Raw genomic sequence first — 25,892 nt, 5'->3', positions numbered from 1 at the left:
CACTGAAGTGGCGGCTGGTTTTGTGAATGAATGCTGACTGAAGGCTTTCTGAGCTTATATTGGATCCGCTGCACTCGGGTTTAAACGAGTCGAACGAAACCTTTAGTTCTTTAAAGGCAGAAATGCTGAATTATTTCTATTGATCATGTGGTCTGATTATGGGTGTGTGTGTGTGTGTGTGTGTGTGTGGGGGGGGGGGGGGGTGTTCATTTGGGGAACGTTCTGTGTTTTCTGGGTATACACATACATTTAAAATTAAATAAAACACACTCACACAGTCTCAAACACTCACACACACACTCTCACACATAAACATATACACTGAAAAAAATTTGGAGTACGATTTACTTGAAAAAAGCTAGCTTGCTTTTTCACTCAGAAAATGCTAGTAAATTTACAACGATTTGCCAAGTAAAAACCTAAACATATTTATCAGTAGCTTTAATTAGAAATATTTATGTTTAATTTACTTGGAATATGGAATTAAGTAAACTTTACTTGACTTAGTCAAGTGAAAGTAACAAAGAAAATAAGAAATTTTAACTTGGCCATTTAAAGGTTGAGTAATATCAATTTAATTGAAATTTCCTTTGCATTACATTTCACTCAAACAATAATATTGAAATACCAGTATGTGCTTTACTTAGAACTTTTAAGTAATGTATACTACATCATGTCAGATGTTAAACATCATGTGAATGCAAAGACCTCAATACTTGGTAGAAAATACACAATGACGGTAACATTTGATGGATCGTTTTTGTGTTTGAATGTGTCATTTTGAGCAGAAAATTTACTCAATGTCACAAAATGGCAAGTTACTAATCCTAACAACAAAAGCAATGATAAAACAGTGTAAATACAGCTGGAAACCAGTGAAAAATCAACCTCATTAATTATTCAAGGTCCAGTGCATGATGGGAAACCCAGTATCAGAAAAGTTGAGTAATTTTTACTTAATTTTATTAAGTTGATATTTACGCTTTCATTTCTACTCGCTTGAATTAAGTACTGATATGGAATTTACTTAGTTTTTTTAATTTTTGCCTGAACTAACTTTTTCATGTAAATTACATTGTTTTTTTTCAGTAGTATTTACTTCACCACAAAATTATTTTATGTAATGTGTGTGTGTGTGTGTGAGAGAGAGAGAGAGAGAGAGAGAGAGAGAGAGAGAGAGAGAGAGAGAGAGAGAGAGAGAGAGAGAGAGAGAGAGAGAGAGAGAGAGAGAGAGAGAGAGAGAGAGAGAGAGAGAGAGAGAGAGAGAGAGAGAGAGAGAGAGAGAGAGAGAGAGAGAGAGAGAGAGAGAGAGAGAGAGAGAGAGAGAGAGAGAGAGAGAGAGAGAGAGAGAGAGAGAGAGAGAGAGAGAGAGAGAGCAAGTGTGTGTGTTTGTGTTTTAATGTTAAATGTTTGTGTATACCCAGCAAACACAGAACGTTCCCCAAATGGTAGTATTTTGTTCCTGTTTGTTGTTGTTTTTTGAGAACCATAATAACGTTCTAGGAACATTCTTCTTAGGTTTTATTTTTTTGCAACCATAAAATAACATTTCCAGAATATTGCAGGGAGGTTATTTTTAAATAACCTAAACATATCTTAACAGAACATTCCATAATGGTTATTATTAATAATATTTTGCAACCATACAATAACATTCACAGTATCTTGTGTATGTGTATATAATTTTTATACTAATATAATATTAATTATACTCATTGTTTTAAATCAATTATAATGTTATCAATTATGTTATTTATGTAAGTGTATTGAACATGCATGTATTGTACATGTTTTACTTTAAACACTTGAATTCCTCTATAAAGTTGAGTAAAGCTAAATGATTATTCTCTGGTTGGGGAAAATAAAGTCGAACTAATTTTAAAAGTGTTTTTGGATTTGGCACATCTTCTGTTTTTAAAACGTCTTAGCAAAAACTGCATCAACATCTGCTTATCGCTTTAATCTTGGCCAAAATTACATGTTTCCCCCCTTTCGGATCTGCATTAGACATTGACACATTTCCTGCTGTTCTAACACATAAAGAGGATGAGGATGATGATGATGATGTTTTATCAGCCTGCTGCTTTAAGCTGTCTGGTGCTGATGTTGTGCTGGTCAGGTTCATTCCCCTCTGCGTCAGAACACAGAAAAGCAGAGAAAGAAGGAGGATAAACCCCCTGTTTCCTCCAGCACGCTCCTCTTGTGAACGGGAACGCTTCAGACAGTGAGATCTGCGCTTCTCCTGCACATGTTTCATATGCATTTCCCCGTTTCAGAACACGGTGGCCATCGCTTCCATACATTTCCCGCTGGCTTTCCCTCAGTCTGAGGAGAACTCCACCTGTAAGCTGCAGCTGATCGTCTTCCGCAATGGAAAACTCTTCCCATGCACGGGGAATTCGTCAAATCTCGCGGACGATGGGAAGCGCAGAAGCGTTTCGACACCAGTTGCGTTCACCAAATTAGGTAATGCTGCATTTTTTTTTATTCATGCATTCGTTTTTTAACCCAGCATATCCACACATATGTATGCATTAGTTGTTTTAAATGAAAAACGGCATTGCACTGGAATATTTAGTCGGCATTGCATTGGATTATTTAGTAATATTTAGACATTAACGTCACATGCAATTATGAGAAAGCATGCGCGTGCTTGCACGATGTTGCAACAGTTGCGTTGCATTATTACACGAGTTCGAATAAGGTTATTTGTCTGCGCAATTAATCGCATTTTTATTGCAGCAATTAGACAATAATGCACGTCCAATCCAGAGTGGAATATAACGCGTCAGACGTGCATGTATATGTATGTGTGATTGCCAGCTTTCATATGGTTTGTGGATGCATCTCTGGAGCACTTGAGGACTTGAGACTTGACGCAATGTGTTGCTCTCCTAGATGGGTGTAGCCCCGGGAGCCCCGTGCAGCCGGTTACCGTCGCTCTCCGGCACTTCTCGTTGGGTGTAGACCCCACCGCAGCATACTGGGATTTTGACCTGCTTGATGGACACGGTGGCTGGCGCGCGGAAGGCTGTCAGATAACCGGCTCCGCGCACAACACGACCACCATCCACTGCGCGCACCACAACAACCTCGCCGTGCTCATGGTAAGAGTCTCGTGCTCGGAGTCAGTGGAGGATTGCTAGTGTGTGGGTGCAGAGCCAATGAAACACGGCGAACATCCAAACACAAGTCTAAATATCATTTTTGCAAGGGCAAATGGTGTGAGGTATAGAAATAGGTGCACGTGACCCTTACAGTGCGAAGGACATGAGGTGCAAACAATACTTCAATTCAATGCAATGCATGTAGCTTCAAAGCAGCTTTATAGAAATGATCGTTGCATAGCAAATAATGCACTTCCAGAATAACACTTTAGACAAAAAGTCTTAAAGAAATGTGTGCTGGATTGTTATTTCTATCAAGAGCCAAATGCAATCAAACAAGAATTATCTAAAATGGCATCTTTACACTGCAGAGAAGCGTCATAAACGCCTATACTGTGTGTAAACAATTATTTACTGTTTAATTCTACACAGAATTCCATACATGCATTAAAAGTGCACGGATAATGTCATCTACGTTTTTAAATGTTAAAATATGGATCGAAACATGCAACTATGAAAGTTATATTTATATATATATATATATATATATATATATATATATATATATATGTATGTGTGTGTGTCTAGCAAATGCAGCTCACATGCGTCATCATTTGACACAGAAGTAAAGCAGCATCAGAGCCGCCTCAAGTGCATGTTTTATTCCTGCTTTTATACTGCACTGAATGTGGAACAGAGCAGCTGAGTAAAGAATCAAACAAGATCCTTCTGGATAAACTCAAATAAATTCTGAAAACAGAAAATGAGTTTCAGTCTATCCAGTCGGATTTGATTTGATTCTTAAAGGATTCAGGATGTATCCCATTTGGATTGCTTCCAATTATGATAGAAATACCAATAGAAACGCGCGAGGGTTTATTCGATAAAGGGAAGGAGCGCAGAAAGCCCTTATACAACAAGTTTTCCGTAAAGGCATCGCTGGATTTCCTGCTCGTGTGAAATGCATCATCAGCTTTGGTGACTGAAAGGCTTTAGGTTTAAACCTGACTAGAGCCGAACCTGTGATAAGTGAGCTGTGTGTGTGGTTTGAGTAAATGAGTAATTAGTGTGTGTGTGTGTGAGGGCACTTGTTTGTTCGCCCCCTTCATTCTTCATGGCATCGCGACGCGTCGCTTTTACGCGCGGCTTCTTCATGACTCTGTGGATCTGCACTGGGACTCATGTTTGGGATATCACCGCGTGGAACTGATTTAACGAGGATTTTTCCAGCGCAATGGCATCGGTTCGTCCGTAGTAGCGCGAGCTCACAGACGCCGAATGTTCACCGAAGACTGGGACTCCATTGACTGGGAGGTCAGAACGATTTATTATTCGAAACATGGCGTGAATGCTTCTGTTGTGAACGTTCGATCGAATTTTCTTGAATTGTATCGTAATTAGTGCGATGCTCGGGGAAACAGCGAGTGATGCTGATGGTGCGCGAGAGGAACGAGAGGTGTGTGTGCGTGGAAAATCAAAGTCGACGTTTTGCATTAGACGACTTTAATCCGGATTTAATTGACTCGTGCGTGAAGATGAGATGCGATATAATGGGTGTTTGTGCGCGTGGAGACCGAAGTGAAAGTGCAGCTGTTCTCGTGATGCTTTAAACTTCACGCGTTAAAGAGGGAGATATTGTTGCATTGCCTTTCAGATGCTGTTTATTGTTTAGCTGTGCTGTGCATGTGAGCTTGTGAAAGATAGCGCGCGCGTGTGTGTGTGTGTGTGAGAGTGAGAGAGAGAGAGAGAGAGAGAGAGAGAGAGAGAGAGCTGATGCAGTCACCACACCCGCAGTCCGCAGTGTCTGAGAAAAAGAGGCTTTCAAACCGTTTGCGACACACATTTATATCCCAACCTCGTTATGAACGCGAGGATCTGCTGATTTGCCGGTGTTTCTGCTGGAAATGGGTTTCTGGACCTGTTGCTCAGTTTCATCACAGCTTTAGTTCTGGTGGAGATCACTGCTGTTCCAGTGCCAGTTCTCTGTGAACACAGTCAATCCTCTCATGCTACAGTGATTTAATCTTGTTAAATGATACAGATTTTTGTGCCTATTTTTGTACAAACCAGAGCCGTCACTGCTGGGCAATTGCACCGATAGAATATTGGTGCTCTGATAATATGATCAAATAATTTGAATATGACCAAATATTACTCCTGTATCTCAGTAAATACAGGTGATAATGGAAACTGAAAAGAAAATAAGTGTTTTTTCAAAAGGTTTCTGAAAAGAAACTGTGTGCTATAGGCATAAACATTAAGTTTGAACAATGGAAGAATTACCAAATTTGGTTTGAATCAATTTTATGAAAATAACGCAAAAAGGTACAATAATACAAGTTTGGTCTGTTTTGTGGAGAATATGGCAAAACTACTGATGATCTACAGTAAAAATGCATCTGAGATTAAGCAAGTTCAGAAAGCCAATTTCCTTGATCTGATCTATTATAAGAGCCTTCAAACGTACATCATATCATATAGGCATTGTGATTTACTGTATTTTATTTGTTGTTCCTATATCTATTACAGTGACTTGCAGCCATGCTTGTTTCTGATCAGAGAAAATGAGATGATCTTTCTTTTTTTCTTTCTTTCTTTCTTTCTTTCCTTCTTTCTTTCTTTCTTTCTTTCTTTCTTTCACAAATGTATTCTGGAAAATCGTGTGTTTCGTATCGTAATTGGGTTTCTGAACTTGCTGCTTTAATCTCATATGCATTTTTACTGTAGATCATCAGGAGTTTTGTTGTATTCTCCACAAAACAGAGCGAAATGTAATAGTATTCTTGTACCTTTTTGTGTTATTTTCATAAAACACATTAAAATGAAATCTGGTCATTCGTGCATCGGTCAAACTTAATGTTTATACCCATAGCAAACACTTAATTTTCCATTATCACCTGTATGTATTGAGACAAAAGATATTTTTGGTAATATTCAGATTATTTGATTATCAAAGCACCAATATTCTACACTAAAGGAGTAATGATCTGATTATTAAATATGTAAAGCTGTTTAATTGACAGTGCAGACAAAATCAAGGAAGGAAGGGATACAATAGCAAGAAATCCCATATTTTTATGGGATGTGCTGAATATTTCAATATCCCTGGAGTGTGTGAATGTCTTTATCAGAATGAAGCCTTGTGGACTTTAATCAGAAAGTATTGGTGGCTATATAATGCTGATGCACATACAGCTCTGACATTTGGAAGGTAAATAATTGATCGAGGTCATCATAAACTCTTTGCGATGCAGCCATTTTGTGTGTGTGTGTCTGGTTTAAGGAGATGTAATTGAGGAGAACAGGTCTGGATCAGCTGTGTCTTTCACCTTGAGATCACTCCTGCTCCAAGCAAACGCCCATTGATCTCACAATCCTACGTATTCATTGTGTTATGCATGACGGAATAGGCAAGAATTACAGTCACAGCGTATTTATAGAAGCCAATGATGCATCAAGTGTACACTTAGTGTACACAAAACCTGCTGAAATACAGAGCTATGTGACAATGAAACCATGCCATGTTTACTGAAGGAAACTATGCAAGAATATTTGCTTATCTACTCAAAAAAATGTTTATGATCGCTGATATGTCAATTTTATTTAGATAGCGCTTTTCGCATCACGATGTTTCAAAGCAGCTTTACAGAGAAACATGTTCATGTTTATATCTTATTATCTTCATGCCTTAGTTGCATTTATGATTTAAACAATCAAGCATTTGAGATTTGTTAGAAATTGCTTTAAGTGAATATACTGTATGTAAAGCTGAATATAAGTTATATATCTGACTTTATTTATACAGGTGGTGATAGTTAACAATTTTGATGATATAACAATCAGATTTTCTAAACGTTAAATACTGTATTGCTTTACGCGATTATACTGTATATATGTAAAAAAATTAGATATATGTATCAATTTTGTAGCGCTGGGTGATAATATAGTTTACAATATATGCAGGTGAAATTAGATATAAGTTATATCCAACTTTACTGTAAAGATTGGCGATAATAGTTACATTTTTCGACAAGATTATAATCGGGCAGTTGAGATTTGCTATATTATATATTGCTTTAAGCGAATGTATGCTGATGTAATTATAGTAATTATATAATTCATTATTAACCCCTTAACTTTCACCCCCCCTTTTTTCCACATAGACATAAAAATCACTATTCAAACTTAAATGGTTGTAAATCAAGAATGCTTTGGAATATAGACCTATGGTTGGTCTTGTTTTAAAGAAGACATTTGCCAGATTATTGTAGAAGTGTAGAAATTATGAAAGCGAAACAGAAAAAAAAGTTATATAAGTTTGAGTTTATGAACATGTGCAATGTAAAAATATAATTATTAATATTTTATATAAAATATATATATTACAAAATATATATTTACTCTAAAACTGAAAGCAAATGAAAGCCAAAAATCTGAACAAGTTATGTTCCAAATTTTAGGTTGATATCTCAAAAAATGAGCTTTCAGTGAGATTTTATTCGGGCGCAGTACCAAACCTTTCCACTAGTTGACATCCAGACTCCATTATAACAGCGCCTCCATTTCTATATATGTTTTGAGTGATCTGAACCATGTATTTCCATAATTTTCATACGATTTATGAAGTAGACATTAGGGCTGAACGATTAATTGCATTTGCGATAATATCGCGATATGATGAAATGCGATTTTGTAACCGCAAAAGCTGCGATTACACTGGTCACGTGACAAGCGAGAGAAAAGCAGTCTGCAGATCAAGCATCAACTTGGCACGCTACGCATAGGTCTGGCATACAGGAAAGAACAGTTTATATTTTATGTATGTGATATTGTGTAATTTATTCTCTCTCAAACAATTCTGGATCGATTCAGAGAATTTCAGAATCGAATCTGAGCTTAGTTTTTAACACAGATGCGTGATGACGCTGCGCGTGCTTTAGAAACAACCGTATTCTGCTTGCTTCTAATTTCTCTCTCTCTCTCACACACACACACACACACACACACACACACACACACACACACACACACACACACACACACACACACACACACACACACACGATACTGCTTGAACCTTCCGAAAAACAAGCTTTCATAAAGTTCGGGGTTTAAGCGAATTACAAGGACAGTCGCGGGCTTCATTGCACAGGTTTTGCCACTGTGATGTTACTCTTGAAGTGTTCGGTCTTGGCCGCCGGTATTTTCCTTACAAATGCTCCACAAAGGCATTATTTATGTCTTTTGGAATGCAGTTGGCTTATATATAAAAAATATGAAAATCACTGAGAAAGCTGCTTTTATTTTAAAATACTTACGCGCGCTTTGTGAAGAGTGCTCGTGCATGCGGCTGTGAGCGACTCATTGGGTAAATGTACTTGCATCTCAAAATGCTTTTGACGCGAAATTAATGTAAACACGGTCAGTTATATCTTAAACCAACAGGACAAACTACATTTACAATTTCAAGAGAGATATGTGCATTAGTGTGAATGCAGCTTATTGTATAGGGGGAAAATCACTCCAGCTCTTGAATGGAAAAAGTTCAGACAGTCTACTTTTATATACTGATAGCACTCTTTGTTTATTGCTTGTAATGTTTTTTTTTTGTTCCTCTTTATTTACTAGCTTTTATATTTTGAAGCTATATTAGTTTATACCCCATTTAAAATTCGTAACATGTAATTGGTTTAATTAAATGTGTTATATATATATATATATATATATATATATATATATATATATATATATATATTTAAAGTATGTATTTACACATGTAATTAAATACATATTTTATGTGTAATTAAGATTAATTAATAAGAAAAAAATTAGATCGGATCATGAGCTGCCTAAAGATTCCCATCCCTACTGTACAATGATTTATTGCTTGTCTTTGTCGACTAATACAGAAGGTAAAGAACTTAAAGTAATCGCATATTAAATCGCAATCGCAATATTGGTCAAAAAAATCGCAATTAGATTATTTTCCATAATCGTTCAGCCCTAGTAGACATCCTATTCAGACGTAGTATGGGTGGTTTGGCTGTATTTGATTTGAATTCAACCTCTAATAAATGCATAAAAAGAGCAAATAATGTGCATTATTGCTCGCAGCCGCATCACAAATTGAGAATCCATAATATTTTTTTTATATTTAAAACATTTTCAGACCTTTTTTTCTCAAATTTTGAATTGGTGGTATCTCTTGAACTCTTGGCATAAAAAAAAACTGAGGTTTCTACCAATCTTTCATGATTTTTCATGATTATTGCTATTTCAAAATAAAGGCGAAAAACAAACACTCCTAATGAATATGAAATATTCTTGTTGCAAATTGATAAATTACTGCTCCTCTGTAATTTATTTTAGAAAACAGCCACCAAATATTAAAACTAGAGATTGTAAGCTTTCAAATGATCTATAGTTTGTCAATATTACTTTAGGTTTTTACTAAGATATCATTGTTTTAAATGTATAATGGCAAACGTCCCACCTGTGGGACTGTGACATCTGGTGATTTTGAAGATTATGAAATGTATATGAGGACCGGAGAAGTTAGAAATGCGCTTTGAGTCATGAACTATTTCAGAACTTTATTTTAGTCTGTGTTTCTCTGTTAGCGTCGTCACACACACTTGGGTTCGCTCGCCCACAGACAGGAATGAATGGTGTTTATCATCAGGACTTTTGTTAAACAGCTTTTTTCGACTATTGAAACTCTTCTTCTGGTTTTCTTTGCTGTGTGTGTAGAGATGTGTTTGTGGAGGAGAATGCGTGATGTTTTTGGACACAGATTCACAGAAGTATGTTTGGTTGATATATTGGTGCATTACATTAGCGCATCACTGCATTACTGCAGCATTATCATGCGTTTCAGGAGATCGGGACAGGACAGGACACTTCTCTCGGGACGTTATCTCGCTGTGCCACATTGACGAGGATTAAAGTGCTTGAGCTGCACGATATTGGGAAAAACTGACGATATTTAGTTTTTCTGCGATGTACTTTATATACTGGAATTATTAAAACGTACAGGTATAATCGCAGAGGACTTGAGTAGCTCTGTTGGGAAATAATGCATCATTTTGGGGTGATTTTGTATTGCATAGTAAATAAAAAATTAAAAGAATGACTTTTTTATGGCAAAATCCAACAATTTAGGAAAAGCATCACACGAAAAAAATATTCCTTGAAGACGTAAATGAAACAAAGATTATTGGAGTTTGTTTTACAAGAAAATATTGTTTTAGTTTTTCTTCTTCAAAATGTCATGTTTAATTAAATGTTACTTACTGTTGTGGAAATTGTTTTTTTCAGTGCATTAGGTATTAAACTACTAACCGTAATATTAAATGTGGTTAAGTTTATTAAGTTAAGTGGTTAAGGTAATTTGTTTTGCAACATTTCTGTTGATTTTTTTTTTTTATCATTGAAAATTTTTTCATAATAATGCATAAATAAAAAAATTATATTTATTTTCATAAATAAATCCTGCAGCAAATTTTCAGGTATTTAAAAATATGGTGTTTAAAAAAAGTGATTTTCTCTATTCGAGTTTTCATAGTCCACTGCTTTTGACCAATTCAAAATGACTATACAATAATAATCATGATTTTATTGTGATTATTATTAAAAATGAAAGATCGAAAATGTTTATTCATTTTATTTTATTATAAAATTACAATACAAATATTTACATAATTTTTTTGGAACAATGTATTTACGTAGAAACAATAATAGTGAATGTTAAACACAATGCTATTTGCATCCTTCATAGACGCTGCTTCAGAAAATACAACACATGACTCTTTACCGGAGAGGGACTGACCAATGAGAGATGGAGAAACACTTTATTCAGTGAGGTTTATCTCTCTCTCGAACGCCCTGTTGACCTTCTCCAATCAGATCCGATCTTTAGACACGAGCAACATGCGTTTTCTTCACGGTGTAGCAAGTTTTGAGTTATGAATATTACAGTTTCATAGTTCTGTTTGATCTCAAAAGATCAAAGAATTTCATTTCTCAGCACAAATGTTTCGAGACAAGTTGCTTTAATTCTTTTTACGGTTAGTCATAGTTTAATACGTAATGCACTGGGGGGGGGGGGGGGGTGTTTTTGAGAGGGAATTTCACAAAGAAACGGCACATCGAACCTATTAAAGGAAGTAGAAGACTGAAATAGTATTTTCATGGGAAATGAACTCATGTTAAGCACAGGCCATGAGTTTTAATTCTTCTCTTACTGCTTTATTATTACGGTTGTGAAAGCTTGGTTCTGTCCAGCTCTGGGTTTATAGTAGGGCTGCACGATATTGAAGAAAAGTGCGATATGCGATATCGAATATCGCATTATTTAATGAGTTATGCAATACGATAATGCTTAAAGTGTGTAAATTAAACTTAAATTATCTTTAAAATGATATAACCTACATAAGTTTCACATTATGTTTGTGAGAAGAAAACATCCCTACAGCTTCTGAAAGTGAACATCAGTGTTTTACTGACGCGTAATGCTGCGTTCACACCGGACGCGAATTGAGCGTCAAATTCGCGCCTGCCGCGTCTAGTTATACGCGTGTACACTTTGAATCCATTCGCGCGTCAAGAGCGAAATTGACGCGCGTAAAAAACCAAAGTTTGAAGCGAAATTTACGCGCGTCGGAGGCGAAATCTGTTGGCGGCCATCTTTTTACAAGACGGCTAATGTTGATCGAGCATTCATCGAGTCACCGCTCTGTATTTGCTCTGGAGAGCAGAACAGCGGCGTAGGGATCATCGTCGCCGTATTTGGGTCCACCAGACCCTTCCGAGGCCAACCCAGTTTGGCGAATTTCACCATTTGCTCCTGGAGCTGCGCCTGGATGACGGCCGCTTTCAGCGGTACTTCCGCCTGTCCCGCGCCCAGTTTGATGACTGTTGTCACGCATCGGAGCGAGGATCACCCTCGCCCTCACACACCTAATCTGTCATTTATTTTTGTTTTGATGATAAATGGAGCCAGCCTAGGCTACTACAAAAGTGATTAAACTGTCCTGTGATTTTTTGCCCTCACACAACACTGTCCAGACACGAACTATGTTCTTGCACTAAAGTACTAGGCTAGGTTGGAATAATAATAATGTTTCATATAATCTAGATTATATATGGAATAAATACCATACAAAATTAATGTCTCATATATTAAAATCAAGTTTTTATGGAATAACATATTTACTTCACCACGTGACAGCAGCAAGCTGGCTCCTGATTGGTTAACGCGGCGCGAATTGACGCAGAAGTTCAGATTTTTCAACTCGGGCGGCAGACGCGAATTCGCGTCAAACGTGTGAATGCACAAAATGCACCATTCGCGCGTAACGCGCCAGACGCTCAATTTGCGCCATTCGCGCGAACTTGACGCGCGAATGAGGCGTATTCGCGTCTACCGCGCCGCACTCCACGCCTCATTCGCGCCGCAGGAATTTTTTACGCGCGTAACGCGTCTTTGCATTGACTTAACATTGAAATCACTCGCGCCTGACGCGCTATTCGCGTCCGGTGTGAACGCAGCATAAGAAGTATTATTTTAACGTCAGCGTAACATTAGGATTATTTAACAACAGAAACTGAATAATCAAATGCAAAAATAAAACACTGCTTAGTTTTCACTGTATGAATTAAATATATCCTGATTCTTATTAAAGCTACAGAAGTTATTCAGCCGAGAGCAGCGAGTGATTTTCTCTGTCTTTTGTTCATGATCACAGTTATTGCAAGCCGGTGAGATATGCATATCCCGATATATACATTTGCGATATATTGTATATACAGCCATAGTTTATTGGTTTAATCTCATGTATTTCACTGAGGACAGCCGTTTGCTGATAAATTGTGTTTAAATGCTGATTGTTTTTTCTGTGAATAATCAGTTCTGACTAAACTGCCTCCCATTCATTTGATCCATCACTTAATTTCCGCCAGTCACACACACACATCTACAGTACACACACACACACACTCATCGCTGTCGTCAGCAGATCGATGGTGTTCGAGCGTCTTTCTCCGGACTAAACCTGGATACGGATGTCTTCTCCGACAAATGACTTTCCTTCAACCTGTTGTCATTCACATGAGCGATGAGAATCTCACAGATGAACGTACAGGCGGTTTAATGTTTACTTGACTTGTTTGCTGATCGTGTGAGAGACAGAAAGTTTTCAAACGTTTTTTGAGGGATTTGTCGTGGATTTTTTTGAGGCTTCAAACTGATTTCTGTGATATTTGTGATGGTTTCAGTGTTCAGATTCAGTCTGGTGTGTATCAGTGTAATGTTTAGAGTCACTTTGATTGCCTAAAGAGTTTTTTATTTATTTATTTCTCCGTCTAATTCTTTTCTTTTTTCTTTCTTTTTTTTTCTTCCCCTTGATACTTTCTGACACATCATAATGTTTATGGTCAATTTGAGTAAGTTTGAGTAGTTTGACTACCTAGAGATGCTTTCCTTTTATTATTATTATTTTCTTTTCTATTCTTTTCTTTCTTTCAGATTTCTGGTGTGTCAGTTTAACGTTTAGGTCATTGAGTGTCATTGACTACCTAACGAGTCCTTTTATTTATTATTTAATTTAATTTAATTTATTTTCAGATACGTTCTGGTGTGTCAGTTTAACGTTTAGGGTCACGTTGAGCGTCATTTACTACCTAAAGAGTCCTTTTATTTATTTCTGTTTTTTGTTCTTTTATTTTAATTTTATATCAGTATTTTTTTTCTTTCTTTTATTTTTTTGAAAAAATTTTTAAAATTTTATTTAGCAATTTTTTTAGTAAGTCATTGACTATCTAAAGAGGTCTTTTTCTTTTATTTCCAAATACTTTCTTGTGTGTCAGTTTATCATTTATGGTCACTTCTGAGTAAGCAATTGGTAGTTTGACTTTGTTTATATTTATTTTAATTTGTAGTTAATCAGCCATTTAATATAAGGGGAAATGTGCAGTACAATCAGTTGATGATGATCATAAATAAGACCCGACACCTCTCAGGGGTAATTTTGCACTAATGACCTCCTGACTGCACGTTATCTCTTTAAATCAAACCAATGATTTAAATCGACTGAATGAATGACAGTAAGGGAGTCAGTTTAGGCAGATGTCACCATATATCACTGTTGTGGTTTTTCTCTATCAATAGAGCCCTCTTGCTCCGCTGATGGGATGTGAAATGTTTTTTGTTCAATGTAAACCACAGCCTCAGAGACAAAGTGACAAAATTTGACCTCTTGACCTCTGATCAGCTGAACTTTTGACCCTATTTTGTTAAATTTAAAAAAAATAAGCGGTTCGGTCAGAACCGGTTCTAGGGTTCGTTTAACAGTAAAGGTGAAACTCGTGCAAAAGTTCATTTATTCCAGTAATTCCACTTAGAAAGTGAAACTAATATATTATATAGACTCATTACATGCAAAGTGAGATATTTTTTTGATGATTATGGCTTACAGATTATGAAAACCCCAAATTCAGAATCTCAGAAAATTATAATATTACATGAAATCAATAATAATAAAAAAAGGATTTTAAATACAGAAATGTCTTCTTTCTGCAAAGTATAATCATGCATATGTATAAAGTTATATATACTGAATATATTAGTTTCACCTTTTAATTTGAATTACTGAAATGCATGATATTCAGATTTTTCGAGTTTCACCTGTATGTGCTTCTGCTTAAGTTTGCAATTATGTCAATTCAATTTTATTTGTGCAATGACATCAAGTCTTTGCAAAAATAGACTATTTTATTTGTGCAGAGTTTTTAACAATGCACAGACCAGAAGCTTTACAGAAATTCACAATGTTAATGTTTATAATACCTTAATGTCTTATAGTCCACATTGATCAGAATACAGCTGGGCGACGATATAAACGATCAACCAGATAATATTTACTAAGCATTATTTATGTGAGTGTTCTGCAGAAAAAAATTATTTATTAATGTGTACTTTATTTTATTCCATTTATCTGTATTTTTAAATAATTTTATATTATTTTTATTTACATATACATTTTTATATAATTTTTTACATATTTTTACAAAAATAATGTAAAGCATCTATTATTATTATAGGGTTTTTAGGGTGAAACATGAACATGGTGTTTACGTGGGGATTCATGTTAAAATACTAACGTTCAGTATTTATGTCTGGACATACACACACACACACACACACACACTCACTCACTCACTCACTCACTCACACACACACACACACACACACACACACACACACACACACACACACACACACACACACACACACACACACACACACACACACAACCCCTATAAACCTTCTTTAGCAAGAACAAATGTGGGCGGGGCTTGATTGTGTCCGTGGGGAATTTATTGGATGGTTGTTTTTTGCTATTGGCTGATCTCATGTGAGTGACAGGTTATAGCCCCGCCCACATCATCAGAGAAGAGAAGCGATGCTGCAAGAAGATCTTATTCTGATTCAAGATTATTTAATGTTTATTCTATTCAATGTTTAGATGTTTTCTGCACAACAGAATGTAAATGAGCTTCCACTGTTGCTGAATAAACCACTATGCATCATCTTTCTTGTGAGTGGGACTAGAATAATCTGTACAGACCAGAAAAACAGTTCAGAGTAATTAAATTTTATTATAGTTACTCAAATTAGCAGGCATGTGGCAAAGAACAGCTGATGAAAGGTCAGCATTTATGACTGAAGCTCATGGCCTCGGCGTCTGTGCGCTCGTGTGTGTTTGAGGATTTCTTGTATAATCAGAGCAGTAAAACTGATGGATTGTTTCCCTTTGTGTTCTTTTATGGATGATGAGGATTGTGGGTAAATGACCACTGTGTATTTGTGTTATAAAATCAGCAGTCCTCTATTCTGAGTGTTTCATTTGCATTATGGCATTTTTCTTCTTGTTAAAGCATTTGTGAAGCCGAAGTCCCTCCGCTGTCTCGTTCCTGTGAGCCGGTCTCAGGATGAAGGGTTTGGGATCATTAAAAACACACTCTCTGCATGAGGGTCGTTTAAGGGCGAATCAAAACCCGTTAAGAACGGTCTCGGTTGTTGGTTTTGTGGTTGCTGTGTATTCGTGGCAAAGCCTTTAATTTATGATGTTTTAAAGCGGAGAAACATCATTATATAACAGTAATTAGAATCATCATTGAGAATTATTTAAATAAGTGGGGGAAAACTCAAGATGTGTGTGTGTGTGTGTGTGTGTGTGTGTGTGTGTGTGTGTGTGTGTGTGTGTGTGTGTGTGTGTGTGTGTTACAGTAGTGTGTCGGGTCTGTGTGTATGTGTTTCTCTGTGTGTGTGTGTTACAGTAGTGTGGCGGGTTTGTGTGTTTCTCTCTGCATATGTGTGTGTTATAGTAGTGTGGCTGGTCTGTGTGTTTCTCTCTGCCTGTGTGTGTGTGTTACAGTAGTGTGGCAAGTCTGTTTTTTTCTCTGCGTGTGTGTGTGTGTTACAGTAGTGTGGCGGGTCTGTGTGTTTCTCTCTGCGTGTGTGTGTGTGTGTGTGTGTAACAGTAGTGTGGCGGGTGTGTGTGTTTCTCTTTGCGTGTGTGTGTGTGTTACAGTAGTGTGGCGGGTCTGTGTGTTTCTCTCTGTGTGTGTGTGTGTGTGTGTGTGTGTTACAGTAGTGTGGCGGGTCTGTGTGTTTCTCTCTGCGTGTGTGTGTGTGTTACAGTAGTGTCGCGGGTCTGTGTGTTTCTCTCTGCGTGTGTGTGTGTGTTACAGTAGTGTGGTAGGTCTGTGTGTTTCTCTCTGCGTGTGTGTGTGTGTGTTACAGTAGTGTGGTAGGTCTGTGTGTTTCTCTCTGCGTGTGTGTGTGTGTGTGTGTTACAGTAGTGTGGCGGGTCTGTGTGTTTCTCTCTGCGTGTGTGTGTGTGTGTTACAGTAGTGTGGCGGGTCTGTGTGTTTCTCTCTGCGTGTGTGTGTGTGTGTTACAGTAGTGTCGCGGGTCTGTGTGTTTCTCTCTGCGTGTGTGTGTGTGTTACAGTAGTGTGGCGGGTCTGTGTGTTTCTCTCTGCGTGTGTGTGTGTGTGTTACAGTAGTGTGGCGGGTCTGTGTGTTTCTCTCTGCATGTGTGTGTGTGTTACAGTAGTGTGGTAGGTCTGTGTGTTTCTCTCTGCGTGTGTGTGTGTGTTACAGTAGTGTGGCGGGTCTGTGTGTTTCTCTCTGCGTGTGTGTGTGTGTTACAGTATTGTGGCGGGTCTGTGTGTTTCTCTCTGCGTGTGTGTGTGTGTTACAGTAGTGTGGCTGGTCTGTGTGTTTCTCTCTGCGTGTGTGTGTGTGTTACTGTAGTGTGTCGGGTCTGTGTGTATGTGTTTCTCTGTGTGTGTGTGTTACAGTAGTGTGGCGGGTTTGTGTGTTTATATGTGTGGTTAGAGTAGTGTGGCAAGTCTGTTTTTTTCTCTGCGTGTGTGTGTGTGTGTTACAGTAGTGTGGCGGGTCTGTGTGTTTCTCTCTGCGTGTGTGTGTGTGTGTGTGTGTAACAGTAGTGTGGCGGGTGTGTGTGTTTCTCTTTGCGTGTGTGTGTGTGTTACAGTAGTGTGGCAGGTCTGTGTGTTTCTCTCTGTGTGTGTGTGTGTGTGTGTTACAGTAGTGTGGCGGGTCTGTGTGTTTCTCTCTGCGTGTGTGTGTGTGTTACAGTAGTGTCGCGGGTCTGTGTGTTTCTCTCTGCGTGTGTGTGTGTGTTACAGTAGTGTGGTAGGTCTGTGTGTTTCTCTCTGCGTGTGTGTGTGTGTTACAGTAGTGTGGTAGGTCTGTGTGTTTCTCTCTGCGTGTGTGTGTGTGTGTGTGTGTGTGTGTGTGTTACAGTAGTGTGGCGGGTCTGTGTGTTTCTCTCTGCGTGTGTGTGTGTGTGTTACAGTAGTGTGGCGGGTCTGTGTGTTTCTCTCTGCGTGTGTGTGTGTGTGTGTTACAGTAGTGTCGCGGGTCTGTGTGTTTCTCTCCGCGTGTGTGTGTGTGTTACAGTAGTGTGGCGGGTCTGTGTGTTTCTCTCTGCGTGTGTGTGTGTGTGTTACAGTAGTGTGGCGGGTCTGTGTGTTTCTCTCTGCATGTGTGTGTGTGTTACAGTAGTGTGGTAGGTCTGTGTGTTTCTCTCTGCGTGTGTGTGTGTGTTACTGTAGTGTGGCGGGTCTGTGTGTTTCTCTCTGTGTGTGTGTGTGTGTGTTGCAGTAGTGTGGCGGGTCTGTGTGTTTCTCTCTGCGTGTGTGTGTGTGTTGCAGTAGTGTGGCGGGTCTGTGTGTTTCTCTCTGCGTGTGTGTGTGTGTGTAACAGTAGTGTGGCGGGTGTGTGTGTTTCTCTTTGCGTGTGTGTGTGTGTTACAGTAGTGTGGCGGGTCTGTGTGTTTCTCTCTGTGTGTGTGTGTGTTACAGTAGTGTGGCGGGTCTGTGTGTTTCTCTCTGCGTGTGTGTGTGTGTTACAGTAGTGGGGCAGGTCTGTGTGTTTCTCTCTGCGTGTGTGTGTGTGTTACAGTAGTGTGGCTGGTCTGTGTGTTTCTCTCTGCGTGTGTGTGTGTGTTTATGTAGTGTGGCGGGTCTGTGTGTTTCTCTCTGTGTGTGTGTGTGTGTGTGTGAGTGTGTGTGTTACAGTAGTGTGGCGGGTCTGTGTGTTTCTCTCTGCGTGTGTGTGTGTGTGTTACAGTAGTGTGGCGGGTCTGTGTGTTTCTCTCTGCGTGTGTGTGTGTGTAACAGTAGTGTGGCGGGTCTGTGTGTTTCTCTGTGTGTGTGTTTGTTTCTCTCTGTGTGTGTGTGTGTGTTTCTCTGTGTGTGTGTGTGTTTCTCTCTGCGTGTGTGTGTGTGTGTGTGTTACAGTATTGTGGTGGGTCTGAGTGTTTCTCTCTGCGTGTGTGTGTGTGTGTAACAGTAGTGTGGCGGGTCTGTGTGTTTCTCTCTGCGTGTGTGTGTGTGTGTTACAGTAGTGTGGCGGGTCTGTGTGTTTCTCTCTGTGTGTGTGTGTGTGTGTGTGTGTGTGTGTGTGTGTGTGTGTGTGTGTGTGTGTGTGTGTGTTGCAGTAGTGTGGCGGGTCTGTGTGTTTCTCTCTGCGTGTGTGTGTGTGTTACAGTAGTGTGGCAGGTCTGTGTGTTTCTCTCTGTGTGTGTGTGTGTTTCTCTCTGTGTGTGTGTGTGTGTGTGTGTGTTTCTCTCTGTGTGTGTGTGTGTGTTTCTCTCTGTGTGTGTGTGTGTGTGTGTGTGTGTTTCTCTCTGTGTGTGTGTGTTTCTCTGTGTGTGTGTGTGTGTGTTTCTCTCTGTTTGTGTTTGTGTGTGTTTCTCTGTGTGTGTGTGTTTCTCTCTGCGTGTGTGTGTGTGTTCGTAACAGTAGTGTGGCGGGTTTGTGTGTTTCACTCTGCGTGTGTGTGTGTGTGTTACAGTAGTGTGGCTGGTCTGTGTGTTTCTCTCTGCGTGTGTGTGTGTGTTCGTAACAGTAGTGTGGCGGGTTTGTGTGTTTCTCTCTGCGTGTGTGTGTGTGTTACAGTATTGTGGCGAGTCTGCGTGTTTCTCTCTGCGTATGTGTGTGTTACAGTAGTGTGGCTGGTCTGTGTGTTTCACTCTGCGTGTGTGTGTGTTACAGTAGTGTGGCGGGTCTGTGTGTTTCTCTCTGCGTGTGTGTGTGTGTAACAGTAGTGTGGCGGGTCTGTGTGTTTCTCTGTGTGTGTGTTTGTTTCTCTGTGTGTGTGTGTGTGTGTGTTTCTCTCTGTGTGTGTGTGTTTCTCTCTGCGTGTGTGTGTGTGTGTTACAGTATTGTGGTGGGTCTGTGTGTTTCTCTCTGCGTGTGTGTGTGTGTGTTACAGTAGTGTGGCGGGTCTGTGTGTTTCTCTCTGCGTGTGTGTGTGTGTTACAGTAGTGTGGCGGGTCTGTGTGTTTCTCTCTGCGTGTGTGTGTGTGTAACAGTAGTGTGGCGGGTCTGTGTGTTTCTCTGTGTGTGTGTTTGTTTCTCTCTGTGTGTGTGTGTGTGTGTGTTTCTCTCTGTGTGTGTGTGTTTCTCTCTGCGTGTGTGTGTGTGTGTGTGTTACAGTATTGTGGTGGGTCTGTGTGTTTCTCTCTGCGTGTGTGTGTGTGTGTGTAACAGTAGTGTGGCGGGTCTGTGTGTTTCTCTCTGCGTGTGTGTGTGTGTTACAGTAGTGTGGCGGGTCTGTGTGTTTCTCTCTGCGTGTGTGTGTGTGTGTTGCAGTAGTGTGGCGGGTCTGTGTGTTTCTCTCTGCGTGTGTGTGTGTGTTACAGTAGTGTGGCTGGTCTGTGTGTTTCTCTCTGCGTGTGTGTGTGTGTTACAGTAGTGTGGCAGGCCTGTGTGTTTCTCTGTGTGTGTGTGTGTGTTTCTCTGTGTGTGTGTGTTTCTCTCTGTGTGTGTGTGTGTTTCTCTCTGTGTGTGTGTGTGTGTGTGTGTGTTTCTCTCTGTGTGTGTGTGTTTCTCTGTGTGTGTGTGTGTGTGTTTCTCTCTGTGTGTGTTTTTGTGTGTTTCTCTCTGTGTGTGTGTGTTTCTCTCTGCGTGTGTGTGTGTGTTCGTAACAGTAGTGTGGCGGGTTTGTGTGTTTCACTCTGCGTGTGTGTGTTCGTAACAGTAGTGTGGCGGGTTTGTGTGTTTCTCTCTGCGTGTGTGTGTGTGTGTGTTACAGTAGTGTGGCGGGTCTGTGTTTCTCTCTGTGTGTGTGTGTGTGTGTGTGTGTTACAGTAGTGTGTCTCGTCTGTGTTTCTCTGTGTGTGTGTGTGTTTGTGTGTGTGTGTGTGTGTGTGTGTGTGTGTGTGTGTGTGTGTGTGTGTGTGTGTGTGTGTGTGTTTGTGTGTGTCGGGTCTTTGTTTCTGTGTGTGTGTGTGTGTTACAGTAGTGTGTCGGGGGTGTGGATGTGTGTGTGTGTGTGTTTCTCTGTGTGTGTGTGTGTTACAGTAGTGTGGCAAATCAGTTTTTTTCTATGTGTGTGTGTGTGTGTTTGTTACAGTAGTGTGGCAAATCTGTTTTTTTCTCTGCGTGTGTGTGTAAAAGAAGTGTGGCGGGTCTGTGTGTTTCTCTCTCTGATTGTGTGTGTGTGTTACAGTAGTGTGGCAAATCTGTTTTTTTCTCTGTGTGTGTGTGTTACACTAGTGTGGCGGGTCTGTGTTTATCTCTGTGTGTGTGTGTGTGTGTGTGTGTGTGTGTGTGTGTGTGTGTGTGTGTGTGTGTGTGTTACAGTAGTGTGGCAGGTCTGTGTGTTTCTCTGTGTGTGTTACAGAATTGTGGCAAATCTGTTTTTTTTGTGTGTGTGTTACAGTAGTGTGACAGGTCTGTGTGTTTATCTGTGTGTGTTACAGTAGTGTGACAGGTCTGTGTGTGTGTGTGTGTGTGTTACAGTAGTGTGACAGGTCTGTGTGTGTGTGTGTGTGTGTGTGTGTGTGTGTGTGTGTGTGTGTGTGTGTTTGTGTTACAGTAGTGTGACAGGTCTGTGTGTGTGTGTGTGTGTGTGTGTGTGTGTGTGTGTGTGTGTGTGTGTGTGTGTTTGTGTGTGTGTGTGTGTTACAGTAGTGTGACAGGTCTGTGTGTGTGTGTGTGTGTGTGTGTGTGTGTGTGTGTGTCTGTTTATCTGTGTGTGTTACAGTAGTGTGACAGGTGTGTGTGTGTGTGTGTGTGTCTGTTTATCTGTGTGTGTTACAGTAGTGTGACAGGTCTGTGTGTGTGTGTGTGTGTGTGTGTGTGTTACAGTAGTGTGACAGGTCTTTGTGTGTGTGTGTGTGTGTGTGTGTGTGTGTGTGTGTGTGTGTGTGTGTGTGTGTGTGTGTGTGTGTGTGTGTGTGTGTGTGTGTGTGTGTGTGTGTGTGTGTGTGTGTGTGTGTCTGTTTATCTGTGTGTGTTACAGTAGTGTGACAGGTCTGTGTGTGTGTGTGTGTGTGTGTGTGTGTGTGTGTGTGTGTGTGTCTGTTTATCTGTGTGTGTTACAGTAGTTTGACAGGTCTGTGTGTTTATCTGTGTGTTACAGTTGCGTAGAGCTATGTCACACGTAGGCTCACTATTGGCCGACGCTGGTCATGTGTGTGATGTGTGTGACGTACAACACAGAAGCTTACGCTGTTACACTAGTGAACTCACTCGAGGCCCACAGAGAAGGAAATGAAGAGTTGAAATAAAGTCATTATTTTGTGCACAAAAAGTATTCTCGTCGCTTGATAAACTTAAGATTGAGCCACTGTAGTCACTTGGACTATTTTAACGATGTCTTTAATAATTTTTCGGTGAACAAGTGTCAATCCCTTAGAAGCCTATGGAGGAGTGATCCAGCTCTCAGATTTAATCACAAATATCTTAATTCGTGTTCTGAAGATGAAAGAAGGTCTTACGGGGTTGAACAACATGAGGGAGAGTAAATACTGACAGAATTTACATTTTTGGGTGAACTATCCCTTTAATGTGCATTAGTGGCTCATCATGTGCATGTGTGTGGATCTCGGTTTAACACCACTGATGGTAACACACACCGCGGGGCAGATGAGCGATGTGCCGGACTATCAAACCTGAAATCTAATCTGTGTGCTGAGATTAGCCCTGGACCGCGCCACACGAGCGTCCTAATGAGCGGCACACATGTAAATGTCTCCGGGACGGGCTGAGACACTCTTACGGGCCGGATAGAGGAGCTGTCAGTGTGTGAGATTGGACCGTCATGCACGACATAATCAAAGAGTGGAGAGAGATTGCACAGAGATGGAAGTGTAGAAAGCGGCGTACATAAGGCCATGCTCAAATGATGATGGATTCTGGTGCGCAGAATCGTGTCTTTATGAACATGTTTTTTTTGTGTTGTTGTATTTTACGCAGCCAGGAAGGGGAACATGTTCTTGATTTAATGTCACGATTATGAAAAATCGAATGTTTTTCCTTTAGTAATCTCTTGAAAATGTGTCTCGGTCACATTTCAGCCAGAAATTAAAAACAAAAAACAAAGGCTTTTTTTCCCCGCACATTGTAACATTATTTTCATGATAATTCATCACAATTACCACCCCAATTCTCATTTATTTAATGCCTCTCTGTTTTATTTTTTAGGTTTTCTCATTCTCAACAAATAATTAATAATAAAATTAGGTCATAAATAATAAAATTAATAAAAAATACTAAAATTAATAATAAATAATAAAATGACAGTGCATTGTAAGCTAATAAAAGCAGGCAAGACAATAAATACTACCATGATTTGATTGATATATGAATTTGTGTGTACTGTAGTAATGGGAATTTGATGGGAGAATGTGCTTTATTGTCAATAAAAAAACATTTGTGTCACATTGTGAAAAAACTTTGTTCTTATTCCTAAATGTTATTTCAGCATTATTTAATAATCACAGAATATACAGTATTTTGCTTTGAAGAATATGCCTATTTTAGGGCTAATACTTAATGTATTTATTTTCATGGCAGTTAAGCACATTGATAACCCCCCCCCCCCCCCCCCCCCCGTCATTATTTATTAGTTCGTCACAGATGTAGATTTCCTCAATGAAGTTACAGAATGACAGTAGTTGATCCTGGATGTCGATTGGTCAGTCCAGTGTTTCAGTGCTTTAGTGCCACTGTTGCACACTTAAGAGAGCGGGTTTGATAAATATTAATTTGCGTCTCTGGAAACGTCCCTGTCTCAAAGCCTCAGACATCTGAATCTGGGCTCACTGGTGCTCAGATACACAGCGCTGTGTTTCCAGTGCCCTCAGAAGCTGCCGCTGCTTTACTTTGACAAATGGAGTGTGTGTGTGTGTGCGTGCGTACGTGCGTGCGTGCGTGTGTGCACGCGTGTGTTTGTGTGTGTGTGTGTGTGTGTGTGCTTGCGTGCTGAAGAGATGAGGAAACACTCTATTGAAGTCTATTTTTAGGGGTTAGATTCATTCATTCAATTTTTATGTGTAGAATTTGAGGGTAAATTATTTGAATGATCAATAAATAACCTTAATCTTATCCCAAAATGGTCTTGTTTTTTCTTTGTTTAATAATATTTTGCTTTTAAGATAATGCCTATTTTAAGGCTAAGTTATTATTTGTGAATTTACCTTCATGGCAATTAAACACATTTTCCACCCTAATTCTCATAACTGTATCGTGTCTGTGTAGTTCAATTGTTTTGTTTCATCAATACAGTGCATAATATAATGACTTTAATACAAAACAAATCTCATCACTTTATTGCTTTTATTGCATTTAAATCAGCTTAAAGGCAATAAAACAAACACTACCATTAATTATAAATAATTTATTTTATTTATTCAGTATATACAATTAAATATTGAATTAATCAGTATATAAATGCATTGTATACTGATTAAATAGCATAAATGCTTTACAGCAAATACTGCCATGATTTATGAATAATTTGTTATTTATGTAAATGCGTACAGTATGTATTTTTATATTAATTTATTTATTTGTTTACCATTATGATAATGAAGAGAGGTAAGTGTGCTTAACAGTCATGAAAATAATGGCACGATACAAAATATAATCTTTTATTTTTGATGTGATACGTGTTCTTGAGATGTTTCTTGACAGTAGCAGTTGTGGTGTTTATGGCTGATAATGCTTTATAACCGAATAGCTGAAATATCATCTTCTGGCAGCTGCACTGATGTTGATTCTGATTGGCTGACAGATGCTCATCTGATCCTGAACACACCTGTGCACACACACGCAGATGCCGGAGGAGATTTGTGTGTGTTTGTGAAAACAAAACTACAGTAGGAGGCCAATTACTGAATTATAGACTCACAGTAGAAGATCACTGAGACTTGAGGATGCTGGACTCACAAACACGTCTCTGGGGTCCTTCGTTTCAGAGTCACACTCAGGACCTTCGGGTCCAAATGGGCCGGAGGGGTGGGATTCATATTTATTAAAAGAAAATCATCATTTTTTTTTAACTTGTTTTTTATAATATTTTTTCTTTTCTTTTTTGGTTTTTTGAGATAATTTTATGATTTATAATTAATATTTATGCAATAAATATGACCCATTTTCCCCCAATTTCCCCCCCATTGAATATAATAGAAAATTATAAAAAATAAACATTTTTTTTTTTTTTTTTTTTAAGCTGTATTTCATTTTAGAGTCAAGCCTAGACCTCATGAAAGCAATTTTTGAAATGAGATGGATGCCATCTGGTGGACAAACTGAGCATTTTAAAAATGCAAAACACATATGAAATCTGAATTTTTTAGTTTGTTTATGTATAAAAGTGTGTTTGTGTGTGTGTGTGTGTGTGTGTGTGTGTGTGGATGTGTCTGTTTTGCACTCTTGATGTTTTATAGATTCACCCCTACACTGTTGTGTGCTTTTTTTCTGGATCGTGGCTGATTTGTAGATTGTACGCACAAAAAAACTCGGTATTTTCACATTTTTGCCAATTTCCCATTCATTTCCTATGCCGGGTCCATTTGGACCCGAAGGTCCTGAGTGTGACAATTTTTTTTACAACCACTTTGATTATTCAATACCTGTCCCCAATTTTTTGGGTGTTCATATACCAAGTACCAAAACCCTCACCAAATTTCAGACCATTCCGATGAAGCTATGATTTTAAAAAAATAAATATTTAAATGTTTCGGGTCCATTTGGGCCGAAGGACCCCAGAGGGTTAACAGCATCACACAGTGCTTTTCTGAAGGTGTCTTGATCATTTCAGTGTTTCTCACTCTCATCATGCTGGCCGGAGACGTTCAGTGTAAAAGCACATGAAAGTGAGCAGCTGATCATCAAGGTCTCGTGTGGCTCAGATCTGTATTAATGCTAGTGTAAATGCATGATTCTGCCATGATCCGAC

The 25,892-nt window shown here is 39.1% G+C and overlaps 1 pseudogene across 1 annotated transcript in view; it reads left to right on the top strand.

The window, feature by feature from the left end:
- The window catches only part of LOC143756657 (adhesion G protein-coupled receptor A2-like), a 180,439-nt pseudogene that overhangs the window by 145,106 nt on the left and 9,441 nt on the right, over positions 1 to 25,892 (top strand). Inside the window, exons 13-14 of the transcript XR_013210307.1 lie at positions 2,277 to 2,466; positions 2,899 to 3,107. The product of XR_013210307.1 is annotated as an adhesion G protein-coupled receptor A2-like (transcript). The remainder of the gene's footprint in view (positions 1 to 2,276; positions 2,467 to 2,898; positions 3,108 to 25,892) is intronic.

This window comes from Siphateles boraxobius, unplaced genomic scaffold (assembly GCF_051911475.1).
Source record: "Siphateles boraxobius isolate OS27281-9 unplaced genomic scaffold, OSU_SipBor_1 108, whole genome shotgun sequence".
NCBI classification, from domain to species: domain Eukaryota; kingdom Metazoa; phylum Chordata; class Actinopteri; order Cypriniformes; family Leuciscidae; genus Siphateles; species Siphateles boraxobius.
Note: the sequence above shows the minus strand (reverse complement) of the source record. Positions and strands in the feature narration are given on the sequence as shown.